Here is a 16,406-nt window from a genome sequence, read left to right on the forward strand (position 1 = left end):
ACACAAAACGGATTCTTCCCCCAAGAAGAATCAGTTTTGTGTTGTGTGTTTCCTTGACTGGTGAAGAATTCCGGATCAAAGGCAAAACGTTTCAGCACAAAAAATAAGCTGTCCAGATGACCTGACTGAAAAAATGATGGATTGTATACCTGGATTATTGAGCATGGACTTCGTTGCCATCAGAGAGATCTTCAACTCACACCTCCGGGAGAGCTTTAACCACATTCCAGCTGAGGCGGGGGACATTGAGTCAGAGTGGGCCATGTTCCATGCTTCACTTGTTGAGGTAGCTGCCTTGAGCTGTGGCTGCAAGGTTGTCGGTGCTTCTCGCGGTGTCCATCCACAAACTTGGCGGTGGAAACCCCGGGTTAGGGAGGCTAAGTTGAAAAAGGAGTCCTATTGAGCCTTATCGGTCAGTGGGACTCCAGAGGCAGCTGAGGAGTACCGGAGGGCCAAGTGGTCCACAGCCTTTGCTTTTGCTGAGGCAAAAGCTCAGGGAGTGGGAGGAATTCGGTGAGGCCTTGGATAGAGACTCTCGGTCGGCTCCGAGGAGCTTCTGGAAAACCATCAGGTGGTTGAGGAGGGGAAAGCAGCATTTTACTAACACAGTGTTCAGTAAAGGTGGGGTGCAGTTGACCTCAACCAGTGATGTTGTCGGGAGGTGGAAGCAATACTTCTCGTACCTTCTCAATCCCACCAGCATGTCTTCCATGGAGGAAGCTGAGTTGGAAGACTGGCCGTGACCGTGGCTGAGGTCACTGAGATAGTTAAAAAGTTCTGTGGCAGCAGGGCTCCGGGAATGGATGAGATCCACTCTGATTTCCTTAAGGCTCTGGATGTTGTGGGGCTGTCTTCGTTGACACGCCTTTGCAATGTCTTGTGGACATCGGGGTCAGTGCCACTGGATTGGCAGACTGGGGTGGTCGTTCCCCTCATCAAAAAGGGGGACTGGAGGGTGTGTTCCAATTATAGGAGCATTGCTCTCCTTAGCCTCCTTGATAAGGGCTATTCAGAGGTGCTGGAGAAGTGAGTCCGATCATTGGTCGAAATTCAGATCCAGGAGAAACAATGCGGGTTCTGTCCTGGCCGTGGAACACTGGATCAGCTCTTTACCCTCACTAGGGTCCTCGAGGGGTCATGGGAGTTTGCCCTTCCAGTCTACAAGTGTTTTGTGGACTTGGGGAAGACATTCAATCGTGTTTCTTGGGGTACACTGTGGGGGTGCTCCGTGAATATGGGCTTGGGGGCCAATTGTCACGGGCTGTTCAGTCCCTATACAAGTGGTGCAAGAGTTTAGTTCGCAATGCGGGTAGTAAGTTGGACCCTTCAAGTCCAGTCAAATATATTTTTATAGCACATTTAAAACAAGGACTGTTACCAAAGTGCATTAACAAAAGAAAGATAACAATTGGGAGACTAGGCCTGCAGCCACTTTAGTGTTGCCACGTTTTACAGAGATAAGAAAAGAAAACATGAGCACAGAAGGTTTAAAACAAAAGCTCTCTCACACTGTATCCTTGATAGGGCACTGTGTGAAAAAGTGAATAAATCGACCACAGCACAAAGAACAACATAGATAAGCATAATACAAATGCATTTGGAGTGGGTAGGGGTGGGGATCCCAGCACACCCACCAGGTGAGCGATGCAGCCCTTTGGCACCTGACATCTCCTAGGATGTTGTAACTGGAAGGCAACAAGGGGAGCCATCAAAAACATGATTTTGATGGGGGTTGTCCATGGACACTCCAGGAAGTTGATACAGTGTCTATCAGAGGCAGAGTTCTGAATGATGGTACAGTGTCTAGCAGAGGCAGCTTTCTGCAGATGTACTTGGGGAGGGGAAGGGGTGTGGAGTGATTCAGGGCATCATGTTTTTATAGCATCCACAAGAAATTGGGACAAGGCCAGAAACCAAATTGATTCCAATATTGTTTTGGATCAGGCTGAGCTCTTAATTTCCACGTCAGCCTTTAAAATAAAAAATAAAAAAATAAAAATAAAAAACACCTCATGGTGATTCCGAACAGCCAATTTGTGTTATCGTACATCAAGTTGAGCTTACAACTTCTCCAAGATCTATTTCTTCCCACCATTCGTGAACACTGACAAAGTACCACAGTCCTGATAAGAGCAATCAGCCTGCTTGGCTCTTCAGGTCCACAGATAGTTTGTACATAGTCTGAGTATTGCCAAGCACAACCCACTCCAGGCAGCTTAAACAGCTGCTGACGTTTTGGAATGTGTCAATAATTCAGTTTTCTACCAGTTCCAAAAAGTATAATCCAGTTGTCATGAATCCACATATGTTTCCGACGAGTTAAGAGAGCTCCTCTTCACCCTGTTTCTTGAGAAAATTTTGATCAATTGCATTGAGAGACCAACTGAATGCCAAATCCATCATTTTTATAATTTGAAAGGTATGCAAAAAAGGGGCTCTAAAAAAGATTCACAAGACAAAAAGCAAGAAGGGTAAGGAGCGGAGGAGGAAGTGTCTGCTTTCGTCAAGTGTAAGCAATAATAAGAGAGGTGGGAGTTGGACTCTGCAAGGGCGGCCCGTTGTCATCAATTCTGTTCATAACTTTTATAAACAGAATTTCTCGGTGCATCCAGGGGGCAGAGAGTTTCTGGCTCGGTGGCCTTAGGATTCCATCTCTGCCCTTTGCAGATGATGTGGTCTTGTTGGTGTCATTGTGCTGTGATCTTCAGCTCTCACTGGAGTGGTTTGCATCTGAGAGTAAAGCGGCTGGGATGAGAATCAGCACCTCCAAATCTGAGGCCATGGCCCTCAACCGGAAAAGGGTGGATTGCTCTCTTCAGGTCAAGGGTGAGGTTCTGACTCAAGTGGATGAATTCAAGTATCTTGGGGTTTTGTTCATGAGTGAAGGAAGAGTGGAGCGTGAGAATGACAGACGGACTGATGCAACTTCTGCAATATTGCAGATGTTGTACTAGTCCATTGTGATGAAGAGAGAGCAGAGCAGTAAGGCAAAGCTCTCTGTTTACCGGTTGGTCTGCGTTCCTACCCTCACCTATGGTCACAAGCTCTGGGTAGTGACCGAAAGAATGAAATCATAGATACAAGAGATTGAAATGAGTTTTCTTCGTAGGGTATATATACTCTCCCTTAGAGATAGGATGAGAAATTAAATTATTTGGCAGCGATTCAGAGTAGAACTACTACTCCTCCACATTGGGAGGAGCCAGTTTAGGTAGTTAGGGTTTCTGGTAAGGTTGCTTCCTGGGCACCTCCCTAGGGAGGTTCTTCGGGCATGTCCGACTGGGAGGAGACCCCGGGGAAGACCTAGGACATGCTGGAGAGACTATGTCTCCCGGTTGGTCTGGGAACACCTTGGAATCCTCCCAGAAGAGCTGAAAGAGGTGGCTGTGGATAGAGATGTCTGGGCCTCCCTGCTCAAGCTGCTGCCCCAGCAACCGAACTTTGGAATAAGCGGACGATACTGGATGGATGGATGGATTTTAAAATTCCAGAGATTTGATTATCAGATCAGTTTCTTATAATCAGAGAAGCTGTCCTATAAATGTGAGGTCTTTAGGTCAAATGTGTGATTTGTATGACTTTTTGTAATACATCATCAGCAGGCCATGCCCACTTTTGTCACTCATTGCCAAGTTGAACCAAACAACTTAGGTTGTAGGCCTAAGCACGTGAATCCAACTTTTGTAGCAATTGGCATAAGTGTTTTTGAGATATAAACATGTTGTAACCAATGTCAGTCAGTGTAAGTCATAAGCCCTTGTGGGATAAAAAAGGAATAAAAACTCCAAGATTGTTATTAAATTCTGAAAATAATCCCTAATGACTAGCTATGGCTTATTTATTTGCACCATTTTTTAAGCCTCTCAGGTCAAACATTTTCAATGAAATTGTTGATAATACAGTATTTATCTATGTTGCGAAAACGTTTTTTTGTTGTTTGTTTGATGACAAAAGTAATTTACATCTATGGAAGGTTACATTTCTAATATTGTCTTGTTGTTGTTTTCACTCTGACTATTAAAGAGAATGTGTATTTTGTATGTCTCTCGTTGAGTTTGCTTCTTTTTTTTTTTTTTTTTTTTGCATTAGGTGGTATGGTTTCTGCTGCTCTGTCTCATTGTTGGTGTTTAATCTTTACAATCCATCTTATGGATCATCCTGTCACTCAGAAAGTTTCTGATATTGTAGGCCAATTTGTGAAAAAGCTCTGCCAGTGATAGAAGACAATCAGTAATGCATGCTTTTGCACGTACTGTCATCCATCTTTCTGACTTACTTCAAATTATGTCTGTGTCTTGTTAAATAACCCAGCAAAAGCAAAACCCATACATAAAACAATTTGATCAAAATCCAGTAAGTTTTCATGGCGTGAGAGTTTTTTTTTTTTAACACAAAAAAATATTGCCTAATAGGGAAAAAAAAAAAGAAAAAAAAAAAAAAAAAACAGCATACCTTTTGAGGAACATGGTAATGTAGTTTTGGTAGGTACTTTGATCCAACTGTGTGATTAATAAACTAGATTTGGAAGATAAAGGTAAACTGAAACATGGGCATAACTAAATAAATATATATACATTAATATCTTAGAACATGACATCATTAAAAAGTCGAGCTTTATAGAGTTTTTTTTCCTCCAATTTATAAAGATTTTACAGAAACTTGCACGTCATTGGGAGCACTGTGCAAACCACTTAGAATATCCTGGACAGTTCCACTGCATGATGATCACAGAGAGTTAAAATGGGCATGTACAGAAACACCTAAATGTTTTATTTGTAAGAGAACCCTTCACATTGGAAGAAGACTCCACAATGTTCCACATAGAACATAACAGAGACGTGGCAAAATTGGTAATCCTTGTTCATTGTGAAAACAATCATATTGCTGCTACACTTTTATAATCTCATAAAAGTTATTTGTTCTGCTTTTTCCTTTATATGAAGATGTTCATATGTACACTCACTAAGTTTAGAGCCCACCCTGCAACAATATTATCAAATCACATTAAGATACAGCTACACTGCATAAGATATTTTACTCCCCCAACCCCCTCCCCGCACACACATACCTATAATCTAATTATATACTATATATATATATATATATATATATATATATATATCTATATATATATATAAAATATATATTACATTATTGTAATATATATATCTAATATATATGTAGACAGATGAAAAATAACTATATCAGTTTTTTGCCGCAGTTTAACTCATATGCACTTGTATATCTTGCACGTTATGGTTTACTTGCATTACCTAATCTATTTCGAATAAGAAATAACACTCATTTAAAAAAAAAAAAAAAAAAACTTTCACTATTCAGGAATGTGGTATATATGTTTATTCCATTCTCTCTTTCGGTCTTGACGAAGCATCTCACTCTCACCATCTCCCCTACCTCCTGCTTTTTTTTTTTGCTAACTTGTCCTGTCAACATCAGAGCCTCTCTTTACACATCTTCCGAATTGAAAATTATTATGGATTTGGTCAGCTGGTCAGTCAATGCCATTGATATTTTTTTATTTTTTTACCAGAACACAGGGTTCAAGAGAGCCCTCATGCCCTGAGCGGACGCACGCAGCTGCGTATGTCATGGATTCTTGGGGCCAGTGGAAGATAATGTGCCTATCTGTTCTGTCCTTGGTGGATGTAAAAGATGTGTACATTATTGGATTTATGATAACAGGGTTTCTGCTTTTTGGAATCTGTGGATTCCTAGGATATTGACAAATTAGGAAGACATAGGCAGCAGTTTTGGCCATGTTAAAGCTTCCAGCCTTATGCGAAGGATTAATTTGTGCCTCGAGCTCTCAGATTTATATGCTTAAAATCCACATATCTGGCTGTTTGGATTTGCCATTGAGTGCACCAGCAGAACTGAAGGCAGACAGAAATCAGAGTCTGCCTGCCTAAAACCATTGTTTTTTTTTTCAGAATTTGTCCTACCCACAGGCCTTGAACAGGCCAACTTATCTCAAATTGTTCCTGGATGATACGTAATTAGAAGCTCTGCCCCTAGGAGGACATCTGTGGCCTTATAAGAATCATGACGCTGATAGACACTGTGCCGTCTTATCAGAGCTTTGGAACTTTCTGCTGTGTTTATGGACAACTAACCGCCTTTGTTGACCTCTATGAATAAATGTATTATGATGTCATTGTATGTTGCTGTTTTATGTTGCGAGGTCCTTTTTTTTTTTTTACATCTTTTATACTTTCTCCCAACAAGGACATAATTTTTTGGGGCTTCCTCCACTCTTGGGTTTTCGTTTTCTCATCTACCTGTATGTTGTATGTAATCAGGTCTCTCTTGTAAATGAATCTTGGAGGCTCATTGGGAACTAACCTGTATAAATAAAGGGCTAATACATAATATATTTTATTTATTTATTTGTATTTTTTCCACAGCAAGGTCTTTATCCAGTGTGAAAAGAGTCTAATTAACGCAACATCTATCTGCAGACACACAAAACCCGTAAAGGCACCAGCAGATCAGGAAGTCTTGAACAGACCAGCAAGTCCATAATAGGAATGTTTTTTTGGTTTTTTTTCTGCAGAATGATGGTTTTTCTTAGTTGATGTTACAGCAGTTAAATTATCGTTCATATATATAATTGTTAGTTTCACTATACATGTGGATCATGGGGGAGTGGTGGGGCAGAGGTTAGAAGATGGGCCTGTGATCGGAAAGTCGCAGGTTCAACTCCCGGTACTGTCAACATCAAAATGTGGGTGGAAAAGGTGGAACTTCCACACCTGCCTCCACCCTCATTGGCCGCACTCTGTGCCTCTGAGCAAGGCCCTTAACCCCCACCATCTGCTCCCTAAACAGGTCTCTCTTGAAAATGAGTTCTCGTGGCTCAATGAGACTACCTGGATAAATAAAGTGTAAATTAAAAAATAAAACAAATCTAGGGAAGCTAATTATTTACCTTGTTTTGGAATAATTGTATATGTTTGATATAAATAATACATTTACTAATACCTCTTGCAAATGAAACCGTTTTGCACTTGTAGCAAACCAGAGGTTTGTGAGCTTGCAATTGCAGCTACATAAATGGTAGAGAAGTAATAGGAAGGTTTCTATTCACTTCAGACTTGGTTTATTTTCTTTACTAAATATTTTAGTTAGCTTGGTGCAAGGATTAGGGTCTAAGTCTTGTTTGTCTACAAAGGCCTTAGGGATTCACTGGTGAAGACGTTCAGCTTTTCCATTGCTTTCAGTTTATTTACCTTTTTTTTTATTGCAGCCCTAGTCTTAAATGTTTGTACTTGTTTTGTATTCTGACAGTCTCTGTGGATAATTAAGGCCTTTGTGCTGAAGGTACATTGCAGATATAGGACAAAAATGCCACACTTGACCAGTGGTCCATTTTATATCTTTATTTTAGAACGTGACATTTATTTTGGTCCTTTAATTGGGCTAATAATTTTTAGAATGGTGACATTCTTAAACAAAAGAAAAAGGCTTGTTAAAGCAGCCGAGCAATATATGCACATATTGATTGCAGAGTGTTGCGTTCATCACATAAAAACATAGATACACTGTTTAGATTCTCACGTGAGTCCCAAACTACTTTGTAAAATACAAATATCCCACTAAGCTTAACATCCTGGGCTATGTGCAATGGAAAATACCTGTGGGTTAAAGGTAACATGTTCTAAATTATACTTTGTGAAAGAGACAAAGCTCAGAAAGATAAGGTAGATTCTACAAAAACCAGACTTATGAATCCGGGTCCGGGGCTCCATGTTCGGGTTAGAAATGACAGCTCTACTGTATATTAGTTACTCTGTGTTTCTTATTGACTGAGCATTGTCCAATTTGGCATCATGTTCCTGTCTTTCACCATGTCTCCTCATCCATCATGTAAGTTTTACTGCCATGTCAGCTTATATTTTTCATTAATAAAAACTATTCTATACTTTACCTTTTGAGTTTCTCTGTGACTGCCTGTACCTTGGGTTCTACTAAGCACAGAACATGATACTGTCAAGATATATTTATGTAAACATAATTCAAAACTGTTTTGTTTTAATGTTGGAAGGAAGCATAGGTTGCTACATTTTCTACAGTGTTAATTGATATAATTTATTATCTTGCATCATTTATGCTTAAGCCAAACACATTTGTTATTTTGAATTTGTCTTATTACCCTAACCAATTAGCATTTAACTAAACTGAACCAATATGTTGTGTAGCTGTATCTTCAAGACATAATCCTGTCAGCTTTAAAGTAATGTTACATAACATTACTTCAAAGTTTAGAAAAGAGCATTTAGTTTAGAAGCATTGTTTAAAATATTGCAAGAGCGTGAGAAGGGTTTAAAATTCTTTAATAATGAGATTTACCTGTCTAAATAAAGGTTGAATGAATGAATAATATACACACACACACACATATATATGTTTATATATATATATATATACATGCATACATACATAAACTACTACTTACTACTTGTACTACTTTTCCTACTTCGCAGTTTTTCAGTTATCGTGGGGTTTCAGGGTACGGATCCCCATGATAAATGAGGGACTGCTGTAGTTTGTTTTTAATTAGCCATAAGAGCAGAAGTCTTAATCCAGGCTCTTCCAAAGACTAGCCACAAGCCCCTGATTTTTAATCACTTTGCATGCTCATAAAACAACTTCTTCTCATAAATGATTACTATTATTACTATTATTATTACTATTTTTTTATTATTATTATTATTATTTTTGGAAAGGATACTGGCAACAGGAAGACTATTTATGCTATGAATTAATGAATGGAAAAGGGGTATGATTATATAAGTTAAACTTCATCATACTCCTTTTAAGACTCACAGTCACCAAAAAAAGTGGAGTATTTACATGTATTTGAGTATATAAACAATGAGTATTTATATTTGATAGTAAGATTTTGTATTTACACTTAGAAACATGAAAGTCTTTATTATTATGTTTTGTTGGTGAAATGTCTGTCTGAAATAAAAATTATCATCATCATCATAAACAATGTGCTGGTGTGAAAGATCACTGCATTGGTTAATTTTATACCTCTACATTTTGGCATGACACATTTTGTTTAGTTTTTTTTTTAAATCAAAGTCTTTGTCTTTGTTTTTTATTTTTTTTTAATTAATAACACACAAGTAAAAAAAAAAAATAATAATAATAAAAAATCCCCAAAACATAAAACAAAAACCCCTTCCATCCGACCCCTCCCATACTAGATAGGCTATACAGGCATACAAATGTCACACGGGTATTGACGCAGTTTCAATATATGACACAAATGGTTGCCAAGTGTCCCAGTGTCTCCCAACAGATCCCCTCAAAATGTATGCAACATTTTGCAAATTAATACAACACATACCAATATTCATGTCACTATGCAAACATATGTGTGCAGAGTATAGATAAACCATGTAAATGCTGATGGTGCTGAGGCTGCTAAACGTATTAGTCAACCTAATCAGCGCCTCTAGTGTGTAAAGAGTTTCTGACACATTCACAGCCTCAGAACCATTGGCACACAGAAGGTTTGTGTGTTCAGAACACATGCATTCTCAAAGTAACATGTGCAATGTTTATTGAGAAAACAGCAACAAACTAAAGATACACCGTCATGCAGAAGTTGAAAATTTTAATAAAAGCTAAGGTGATATGGTAAGTTTTATTTTAGAAAGCACAATCAGTGCTCTATTTATTGGGGACTGCCATGCAAATGCATGACATGCACCTATTATTCTACACCTCGGAAAAGTGTCTACATTTCTATCTCCGTTAATGCGGCCCGAACCACAGTGTCTACCCCGACAAAAGTTATATCAAAACGACTGGTTCGGCCCCATGATGCGTGCTATTACTTGTTTTGGCATTTCGAGTTACCATGGCAACGTAATTTACGAACAAAGACGCAATATCTCACCAACTCCAGGAACTAGTTTGTGACTGCCCACTTATTATTGTACACCTGAAAGCATATCTTTTTCAACTTTAATGCGGCCCGAACCGCATCGTGGACCACCACACAAGTTATGTCAAAACAACCGACCTGGATCCAGGAAGTCTGCAATTACTTTTATTGGCATTCGCAGTTACCATGGTGACATATTTTGCTAACAAAGATGCCAAATATCCCATAGGAAATGAATAGGAGAAAACTCTTCACAGAAACTAAGTAACATATGGAGCCATTTTGGTTCAACATGCAAGGAAGGCAGTGCATTATGCAATGCATGGAAGGCACCTATTATTACCTATTATCACCTATTATTTTTATTATTAATAATAATAATACTTAATATTAATTATGAAATACTAATGTTATAATTATCTGTTTTAATATCAATAATTATTATTAATAATAAGTGATATTTAATATTAATACTAATTATTGGTGTGAACATTATTAATATCAATTATTAATCATTAATATTTTAATAATAATTAATCAATTGACAATATATTAATAATTATTAATATTATAATTGACATTGATTATTAATATTAATAATCATTTATATTAATATTTATTACTAATGATAATTAATAATAAATAGGCAGTCCCCATCAAAGTTTCTTTAGGAACTTTCTAGTTTTATTTTATTAACGTTTAATTAACCTGGCAAATCTCATTGCGATCACAGATCGCTCTTGCAAGAGAGGCCTGGCCCAATGACACATGATGTATGTCTTGGCTTGTAGGTTACAATTATTGGTTATCATTAGACAGAGCATCAATTCAAAGATGACTGTATGGTCCATTCAACCATGTGTAGATGTGTGTTTTCCATCACCCAGAATGCTGTTTTGCTGTTTAGTATTTTGACTGCCAGTTAGTATATCTTAAGAGAATTTGCAGGCTTTGATAAAAGCAGCAGTATTTGACGCCCTAGGAATGATTTGTTGGAAAAGCAGGATGTGGAGACTATGTAGTGAGATGAGTGGAGGGAAAAAACAGACAACATTCATGGTTGGTGATGATATAAACAACTCCCTCTGTACATCAAATATCCTTTGTTGCAGTTGAAAGAGAGAAAAATATAAAGCTGCGCTATGAAAGAAAGGATGATGGGCTATGATCGAAGATGAGAGAGTGGAAAGACAGTCGTGGTCAGTGGTTTTATAAATAACTGCTAGCCTATACAAGGCTTAACACAATCCCTGTTCTATAGAATTGTAGGCTCTCGGGCATCTCTAGGATTTGAATCATTGTACTGGTGTATTTATTACTTTTTAAATATGTGTTATGATGTTTACACATCAGGTAGTGTTTAATATCAGTCATCCTGTAGTTGCTTTGACTTAATGAATTAATTTCTGGCCAGATTATGTAGTTGTATTTTAAATGAAAAGTACATTTTTTTGTTATTTACTTAGTTACTTGTTTAATTTCACGTCCTTCCTTCCTTACCTACTTTCTTCCTTACCTACTTACTTACTTATGTACTTACTTATTTACTTCCTTACCTGCATCTTTACTTTTTTTTACTTTCTTACGTATATACTTACTTGCTTTTTTTATTTACCAACTTATTTACTTACTTACTTTTTACTTATTTACTTACTCATTTACTTGCTTAGTATAATTCATTGGTATACATACTTATTTGCTTACCTATTTACATACTTATTTACTTACTTACCTACCTAGTAACATTTACTTATTTACTTACTTACTTAGTACCATTTACTTATATATTTATTTTCTTACTTTTTTATTGACTTACTTACTTGCTTAGTTATTTACTTACTTAATTGAATTCAGTTCATTGCATTTATATAGCGCCATGTCACAACAGACATCTTCTCAGGGCACTGAACAGAAACATTCATATAAAAAAAATATATCTGAGGAGTAGACTGCTTTGAATTTAACTCCATCACTGAACTCTCATCTTGAGCAAGCTTGAAGGCGACAGTGGAAAGGAAAAACTCCCTCATGAGGGAGAAACCTTAAGCAGAACCAGATTCAGGACAAGCGGCCATCTGCTTCAACCGACTGGGTTTGAGAGGAACAGATACACAATGGCAGATCAAGAATCACATGCTAAGATAGAAATAATATCAAATGAAAACTATTCAATTTTAACAAATCATTTAAGGAAATGAGGTCAATTGGTCCTCTAGTAGTCTAAGCTTAAGGAAGCATGACAAGCCAACCCTAATTATAGCATTTATCAACTGGAAAGTCATAAGCCCAGTCTTAAACTGGACAATGTGTCAGCCTTATGGACAGAATCAAGAAGTTGGTTCCACAAGAGAGGAGCCTGATAACTGAAATATCTTCCTCCCATTCTGCTTTTTTGCTCTAGAAACCGCAAGTAAGCCTGCAGTCTGAGAGCGAAATGCTGTGTTGGGAAAATATGGAGCCATAAGATCTGTTATATAAGATGGAACTAGGTTGTTGAAAGCTTTTTTGGTTAGAAGTTAGAAGTAAGATTTTGAATTCAATTCTGGATTTGACAGGGAGCCAATGGAGAGAAACTAAAACTGGAGAAATATGATATCTCCTACTAACTCCAGTTAAGACTCTGGCAGCAGCATTTTGGATCAACTGAAGACGTTTTAAAGAAGTATTTGGACACCCAGAAAACATTGCAATAGTCCAGTCCACACATGACAAATGCATGTACCAGTTTTTCAGCATCATTTTAGATAAGATGTTTCTAATTATAGCGATGTTACGCAGGTGGAAGAAGGCAGTTCTAGTAACGTTTTTAATGTGGGGGATAAAAGACATGTCCTGAACTAAAATAACACCAAGATTTTTAACATTAGAGCTGGAGGCCAGATTAATGCCATCCAAGGAGTGCAGAAGACTGAAACATTTATTCCTAAGATGCTCAGGTCCCAAATCTAAAACTTCAGTCTTTTCTGTGTTCAAAAGGAGAAAATTTAGGGTCATCCAAGTTTTTTTTAATGTCTTTAAGACATGCTTGTAGTCTGAGTAACTGATTGGATTCATTGGGTTTCATGGACAAATATAACTGTGTATCATCAGCATAACAATGGAAATTGATCCCATGCTATTTAATGACTTAAACTAATGGAAGCATATAGGTGTATCATGAAGATTCTTTTTTTTTTTTTTTTACATTTACAAATTGGAATATTTCAGCTAAATATATTTTAATCCAATTTTGAGCAGTTCCTGTAATTCCAATATCATATTTAAGTCTCTGTAATAAAATATTATGATCAACTGTATCAATTGCAGCACTGAGGTCTAACAGGACCAATGTAGACACTTGTCCATTGTCTGAGGCCGTGAGAATATTAGTAATGCTTATCATTTCTGTTTCTGTGCTGTGATGAGCTCTGAACCCTGACTGAAACTCTTCAAACAGATTTATTTATTTGCAGATATTCACACAACTGACCTGCAACTATCCTGATGCATGCTCAATAATCCAGGTAGAAATATCTAAACAAGTTCAATCTGGTCCTCTGGACATTCAAAAAAACAAAACAAAGCAAATCACCAAAAAAAAAAAGTAGAAACGTTCTGTCTTTCATCCGAGAGACTTCCTCAGTCTGAGGAGCTGTATTCAGCTCAGTCACTTAAATAGCACCTTCTCAGAGTGGATCAACCAGTTTGCTTCTGACAACCAAAACCAGCTGCTCACATGATGAAGAAGGACATGCAACTATTTTCTCTAGAATTTTTGAGATGAAAGTTAGATTAGATATAGGTCTATAATTGGATAGGATTCCTGAGTAAAGGTTATGTTTCTTAAGTAATGGTTTACTCACTTACGTGTTTATGTTTGACCATTTAATTGTGTTTTAAAAGCTTTTACAGAGGTTAACCGTTCTTGTCATCTCTAACATCATTGTATTGAACTTTTATCTATTTTATTATGCTCTCAATGACAAGTAGTAGGACTGGATTATATAAATTTTAAAGCTCAAAAAAGTGATAATGATATTGTAAAAATCACTGCACATTTTATCTATGATTGCAGCTTGCACACTAAAAAGCAAACTTTTTTTTTTCATTTGTTTGACCCACGATGCTTGTTGACAGTGTAAATTGTTTGCTGCAAGTGCTCTGCAACAGCCGCTTAATAGTGCATTCACACACTGCTAAATCAAAAGCTAGCAATGATGTAATCACATTTGGTTTTCCCTGGATAACCAGGTAATATTTGCTAGTATAATATAACTGCCCAAAATATTAGATTAAAAATACTAACGTATTAAACTTGCAACTTTTTAGTTGCCTGTAGATAAATTAAACTGATTACCTATTTAAACTACGTATAAAGCAGGTAGCTGAGATACAAACACTGCACAGACATCCTCTTCTTGACCAAAGAATTTCATCAGTAATGCCCATCCACCATTTGATCTGGCTGTTAAATGAAGTATAACTAGTACTTGGTAAAGCAATGCTTGGTTGTGTCTTTCATTTACCTTTGGACTCTATTTATATTTTGTGTGCTTTTTTTGTCTGATTGTACTGTTAAGTGTTTTTTTTTTTTTTTTCCAAACAGTTAAACAAGTTTGTTAGGTTTTCAGTTTTCTTTCACACTTTACAAAATACTGTTTTATAGGAGGACTGTCCTCCTGTAGCCAAATTATTATTAATGAAGAAGCTTTTTGTTTTTAGACCCTCTATACAGTGAATGATGAAGAAGCAATGCTCTCCACTATCTGTAAGAATGGGGTTAGAAAAAAAAAGGGTTTCATATTACTATCACATATTTTATAAGAATATACAAAGGTGGTACATTAAGGCCCCCCTTAATGTTTTTTTTATTAGAATATAATATTTGTTGTAGATACTTATAATGCAGTGATAAAGTACAATAGTATATGTTAAAAAAAAACAAGTTTACAAATACTTAATGTGCTTACAAGGTAGTAACTTAGTCTGAAATGTTTAATATAACAACTCTAAATGAAATATATAGGTGAACAGATTTGGCTCACTATTTGGAAAGTAACTGCTCAGTTTTGTCTCTCTGTCATCCTTAATTAATGCATAATAAACAATTAATAATAATAATAATGTGTATGTATTGTCATCATTGTATGTTTCCATACAATGGCAAAATTAGCTCTCTGCATTTAACCCACCCACCACTAGGTGGAGCAGTGGGCAGCTATTGAGAATACCCGGGGAGCAACTGGGGATGAGGTGTCCTGCTCAGAGACACCATGAGATGTGCAATGACTGGGGATCGAACCCAGGAGTCGGCTGCCTTGCCTTTACACCATCTCAGATTTCTAAAGTGTTTATAGAGGAATTAATAACATATCTATAAACTAAGTATTAGTCACCTATAAGGGGAGCCCTATTGTAAAGTGGTACCCAAAAGTATCTAGTAAAGACCTAGATAAAGCAGCCGAAACAGCAAAAGAAGCCAATCTTTAAAAAGGAATGTTTAAAGCTCATTCTTGGATAGCTTGTCATGAGGTGACTTAGTGCTGTTCCTATTGTTTTGAATTGAAGATCTTCTGCTCTTAAGGGATTTTTATTTTTTATTTTAAGTGTACAGCACTAACTTTTACCTATCTCTTGTTTTTTATTATTATTTTTTTTATGTGAGATTTTGGCTCAAGCATACAGTACAGTTCATAAAGGGAATAGTTATAGTTAGTTGTTATTTATTTACTCTCTTACCATATATTTCCTTATATTTGTGTGTGGATTTATTGAGGTACTGGTAGACATTAACATCTCTCTCTCTCTCTGTTTTTGTCTTTTCTTTACTCTTTCTGTGCATTCCCTTTGGACCCTGAAGCTGAAGAGTATGCTGTCGAAGGTAAGACTGATGCTTTTTTTTTTCTCAGGCAGTCTGATGGCACTCCTTGCTGCTCTCACGGCTGCTGATGCTGGTTGCTTGTTAATAATATATGGCCTCCCTCTGGGGAGGGGCATTGTCTGTTTGGACTGCGGTTATAAGTGACTTCTAGGGGGCCTAAATTCCAGTTTCTGAACAAGATAAAAGGGAATAGATTTTTTTGTATATCCCTTTGTTATCTTATGTTCAGATTATCTGGCCTTTTATTTCTTTTTCTTTGCTTTGATTGTGATTTGTCTTCAAATATACAAGCTTGAATTGTAACTCAGGAATATTTTCATGTATACAAACTGTCAACGCAGTTGGCAACCTCCGGTCAATTTGCCATTGAGCAAAGATTTATTACAGTTAACTAGATATGTTGTGATTCTGAGATCCTGTCTTTTTGTTTTCTTCCTTGTATCTTTCACAAAGGTGAACACAGGATTTTATTAGATGGCCCCAAGGGACCTCATAAGCTCTTAGGCCAGGCACTAAGCCAGAGCTGGATGGAGCGGTGTTTATGGATAGATTAGCCTTGGCTTGTCTGTTTGCAGACATGTGCTTGTTTCCACTGTGCTGTTGTGGGATCCAAACTATTGGACT

Source organism: Nematolebias whitei, chromosome 1, assembly GCF_014905685.2.
Source record: "Nematolebias whitei isolate Nwh7 chromosome 1, NemWhi1, whole genome shotgun sequence".
Taxonomy (NCBI): Eukaryota; Metazoa; Chordata; class Actinopteri; order Cyprinodontiformes; family Rivulidae; genus Nematolebias; species Nematolebias whitei.